At 39.5% G+C, this 5,409-nt stretch overlaps 1 pseudogene; it reads left to right on the top strand.

The window, feature by feature from the left end:
* Nucleotides 1-3,592: 3,592 nt before the first annotated feature.
* LOC100674959 (olfactory receptor 14K1-like) lies at nt 3,593-4,947 on the top strand (annotated as a pseudogene).
* Nucleotides 4,948-5,409: the final 462 nt, after the last annotated feature.

Here is a 5,409-nt window from a genome sequence, read left to right as displayed (position 1 = left end):
AAAGCATTAGCCAGTGAAAACCTTATGAATAGCAGCGGAACATTGTCTGATATAGTGGGGGAAGATGAGCCTCCCAGGCTGGAAGGCACTCAAAACTTGACTAGGGAAGAGCTGCCTCCTCAAAGTAGAGTCGACTTTAATGAAGAGGATGGAGTAAAGCTTTTGGGACCTTCATTTGCTGACGTGGCACGACTCAAAATGAGAAGAAACAGCTGCAAACATCCATTAATAATTGGAACTTGGAATGTACAAAGTATGAATCTAGGAAAATTGGAAATCGTCAAAAATGAAATGGAACGCATAAACATCAATATCCTAGGTGTTAGTGAGCTTAAATGGACTGGTACTGGCCATTTTGAACCAGACAATCATATAGTTTACTATGCTGGGAATGAAAACTCGAAGAGGAATAGAGTTGCATTTATCGTCAGAAAGAACATTTCAAGATCTACCCTGAAGTAAAATGCTGTCAGTGATAGGAAAATATCCATACACCTACAAGGAAGACCAGTTAATACGACTATTATTTAAATTTATGCACCAACCACTAGGGCCAAAGATGAAGAGATAGATTTTTATCAGCTGCTGCAGTCTGAAATGGATCGAACATGCAATCAAGATGCATTGATAATTACTGGTGATTGGAATGCGAAAGTTGGAAACAAAGAAAAAAGGATCAGTAGTTGGAAAATATGGCCTTGGTGATAGAAACAATGCCGGAGATCGAGTGATAGAATTTTGCAAGACCAACGACTTCTTCATTGCAAATACCTTCTTTCACAAACAAAAACAGTGACTATACACATGGACCTCCCCAAATGGAACACGCAAAAATCAAGTTGACTACATCTGTGGGAAGAGATGATGGAAAAGCTCAATGTCATCAGTCAGAACAAGGCCAGGGGCCGACTTTGGAACGGACCATCAATTGCTCATAAGCAAGTTGAAGCTGAAACTGAAGAAAATCAGAGCAAGTCCACGAGAGCCAAAATATGACCTGGAGTATATCCCATCTGAATTTAGAGACCATCTCAAGAATAGATTTGACTCATTGTACACTAGTGACTGCAGACCAGACGAGTTGTGGAATAACATCAAGGACATCATCCATGAAGAAAGCAAGATGTCATTGAAAAGACAAGAAAGAAAGCAAAGACCAAGATGGATGTCAGAGGAGACTCTGAAACTTCCTATCGAACGTTGAGCAGATTAAGCAAAAGGAAGAATTGATGAAGTAAAAGAACTGAACAGAAGATTTCAAAGGGTGGCTCTAGAAGACAAAGTAAAGTATTATAATGACATGTGCAAAGAGCTGGAGATGGAAAACCAAAAAGGAAGAACATGCTTGGTGTTTCTCAAGCTGAAAGGACTGAAGAAAAAATTCAAGCTTCAAGTTGCAATAGTGAAGGATTTTATGGGGAAAATATTAAATGATGCAGGAAGCATCAAAAGAAGATGGAAGGAATACACAGAGTTACTGTACCAAAAAGAATTAGTCAATGTTCAACCATTTCAAGAGGTAGCGTATGATCAGGAACCGATGGTGCTGAAGGAAGAAGGCCAAGCTGCTCTGAAGGCATTGGCGAAAAACAAGGCTCCAGGAATTGATGGAATATCAGTTGAGATGTTTCAACAGACAGAGACAGCGCCGGAGGTGCTCATTCTTCTATGCTAAGAAATATGAAGACAGCTTCCTGGCCAACTGATTGGAAGAGATCCATATTTATGCCTATTCCCAAGAAAGGTGATCCAACCAAATGTGGAAATTATAGAACAATATCATTAGTATCACATGCAAGCAAAATTTTGCTGAAGATCATTCAAAAATGGCTGCAGCAGCATATCGACAGGGAACTGCCAGAAATTCAGGCCAATTTCGGAAGAGGATATGGAACCACGTATATCATTGCTGATATCAGATGAATCCTGGCTGAAAGCAGAGAATACCAGGATATCTACCTGTGTTTTATTGACTATGCAAAGACATTCCACTGTGTGGACCATAACAAATTATGGATAACATTGCAAAGAATGGGAATTCCAGAACACTTAATTGTGCTCATGAGGAACCTTTACATAGATCAAGAGGCAGATGTTCGGACAGAACAAGGGGATACTGATTGTTTTAAAGTCAGGAAAGGTGTGCATCAGAGTTGTATTCTTTCACCATACCTATTCAATCTGTATGCTGAGCAAATAATAGGAGAAGCTGGACTATATGAAGAACCGGGGCATCAGGATTGGAGGAAGACTCATTAACAACCTGCGTTATGCTGATACAACCTTGCTTGCTGGAAGTGAAGAGGACTTGAAGCACTTACTAATGAAGATCAAAGACCACAGCCTTCAGTATGGATTACACCTCAACATAAAGAAAACAGAAATCCTCACAACTGGAACAATGAGCAAAATCATGATAAATGGAGAAAAGATTGAAGTTGTCAAGGATTTCATTTTACTTGGATCCACAATCAACAGCCATGGAAGCAGAAGTCAAGGAATCAAAAGACGCATTGCATTGGGTAAGTCTGCTGCAAAGGACCTCTTTAAGTGTTGAAGAGCAAAGATGTCACCCTGAAGACTAAGGTGTGTCTGACCCAAACCATGGTATTTTCAATCACATCATATGCATGTGAAAGCTGGAAAATGAATAAGGAAGACCAAAGAAGAGTTAATGACCTTGAATTGTGGTGTTGGCAAAGAATATTGAATATACCATGGACTGCCAAAAGAACGAACAGATCTCTTTTGGAAGAAGTACAACCAGAATGCTCCTTAGAAGCAAGGATGGCAAGACTGTGTCTTACATACTTTGGACATGTTGTCAGGAGGGTTCAGTCCCTGGAGAATGACATCATGCTTGGCAGAGTACGGGGTCAGCGGAAAAGAGGAAGGTCCTCAACAAGGTTGATTGACACAGTGCCTGCAACAATGAGCTCAAGTATAACAACGATTGTAAGGATGGCTCAGGACAGGGCAGTGTTTTGTTCTGTTGTCGCTATGAGTTGGAACCAACTCGACGGCACCTAACAACAACAACAACAGAGATTATTTTAAGTAATTAGAGAAGGGTGTAGAGTTCATTTCTTCTTTCGCAGTAATTTTAGGCCAAGTAAATTGCGCTATTATACCCATAGGTGTTTTATACCTGAGAAGACTAAAAATATGACTATCTTGGTACTTTTAAGCTTTTTTGTCTAGACCAAACAATTAATGTTGTTGTTGTTAGTTGCCATCAAGTTGATTCCCATTCATGAAGACCCAATCTGTTACAGAGTAGAACTGCTCCATAGGGTTTTCTTTTTGTAATCATAATGGAAGCAGATTGCCGGCCTTTTCTCCTGCAGTCCTGCTGGATGGGTTTGAACAGTCAATGATTAGGTTGGCAGTCAAGCTCAAATTGTTCGTGCTACCTATTGTTAGTTGCTGTCAAATCAATTCCTTCTACTCATAACGACTCCATTTGTGCAGAGTAGAACCGCTCTATAGGTTTTTAAAGCTGTAACCTTTTGGAAGCAGACCACCAGGACTGTCTTCCAAGGTGCCTCTGGATGGGTTAAAAATGCCAATCTTTGGGGTAGGAATGGAGCACTTAATCATTTTTGCCATTCAAGGACTCCTTTGCATCATCTGGGAACCTTAAATAATTAATAATAATATATTAACATGACTTTATTTGCTTTACTCAATAAAAAAAACAGTAACTTTTAATTTCAAAACATGACCAATCATACTCTAATCATGGAATTCTTGCTCATCGGATTCACTGAAAGTTGGATGCTGTTGAGGCTACATGCTGCATTCTTCTCACTAATCTACCTAGTTAGTGCCCACAATGGAAAATGTTCTCATCATGCTTCTCACAATTCCTGATCAATGCCTCCACACTCCAATGTACTTTTTCTCAGGCATTTGTCCTTCTTAGATCTGTGTCTCATTTCTGCCACCGTGCCCAAATGTATCCTCAACTCCATCACCTTCATTGACTTCAACTCTTTCCTGGGGTGTGCGTTGAAGCTCTTCTTGTTGGTGCTCTTGCCAGAGTCGGAGATCAGCATTCTCATTGCAATGTCCTACGACTGCTATGTTGCCATCTGCTGCCCTCTGCACTATTTTTGGCACTATGAGGCTGTCGTGGGCAAGAGGCCCTGTGTTCAGATGATGGCTGTGTCTTGGTTCAACAGCAGGGCCTTGGGATTCTTGTACTCAGGTGGGACATTCTCCCTCAACTTCTGTGGCTCCAACAAGACCCATCAGTTCCTCTGTGATGTTTCTGTGCTCCTACAGCTCAATTTTTCTGAAGAGCATGCCACCATTAACATCAGTGTGTTCACTGGGGCCCGTTATGCATTTTCATGTTTAGTTTGCATTGTGGTCTCGTATGTGTATATTTTCTCCACTGTGTTAATGATTCCATCCAGACAGAACTAATCAAAAGAGTTTTCCACCTGCCGGCCTCTTCTCATTGTGGTGTGTTCCTTGTAACAGGTGCTGTTGCTTATTTAAAGCCAGTCTCTGATGCACCTTCTCTTCTAAACCTACTGGTGTCTGTGCTCTATTCTGTGGTGCCACCAACCTTGAACCCCGTTATCTACTGTCTGAGGAACAAGGACGTTAAATCAGCTCTATGTAAAGTCCTGTGGAATGTTAGAAACACTTGAGGAATGGAAAGGTAACCAAAGTGGAAGTTAGGAAGTAAAATCACCTTTCTTGTTCTGTTGCCAACTAGCTGTTTGCAATTGTTTCTGTTTAGAGATCAATATATCATGGATTCTTGTTGATGATAAACTCAGGTTATCAGTTTTAACAGGAAGTAAGCCTTCTCCTATAATCCTGTGCTTTACATTTCTTATTTGTACAGAAATTATGAAGTTTTTCCTATTATTCCCATTTCCTATTGGTGTGTTTTACTCTTTTTCCGAAGCTCCCCATACATGAGGTCTGTATATGTCCAAAACTTTCATTTCCCTAGCATTCTCTTTATTTAATGCTTTAATATCCTTGATTTTTCCATCTGTTAATTTTGTTGATTCAACTTTCTTCATAGCTTCTGAATTTCTCTATTAATTTTAACATAATTTTGCCATTTAAAAAAATGTACGATTAATTATATCACAAGCTTCACTTATTTGATTAATACATGCTTGAGGATGAAAATTATACATTTACTACAATTTTCACCCATTCCTGAGATTTCAGAAAATGGTTTTGCATCTTTGTTTCTTTTGATGTAAATCATATTTTTATTGAAACTTCCTTTCATCTAATGTGTTGATTCCTGACATTGAGTTACTTGTTTTTATAATTCATTGGAATTTCTGAAAGCATCCTCTGCACTGCTTCTGCCATTGTGACAAATCCCACTTTCTACTTTTCCCAGACTGTCAACATCACGTAATATTTGCAATA

The sequence above is a fragment of the Loxodonta africana genome, chromosome 2 (genome assembly GCF_030014295.1).
Source record: "Loxodonta africana isolate mLoxAfr1 chromosome 2, mLoxAfr1.hap2, whole genome shotgun sequence".
NCBI lineage: Eukaryota > Metazoa > Chordata > Mammalia > Proboscidea > Elephantidae > Loxodonta > Loxodonta africana.
This window is presented reverse-complemented; position numbering and strand designations above follow the sequence as displayed.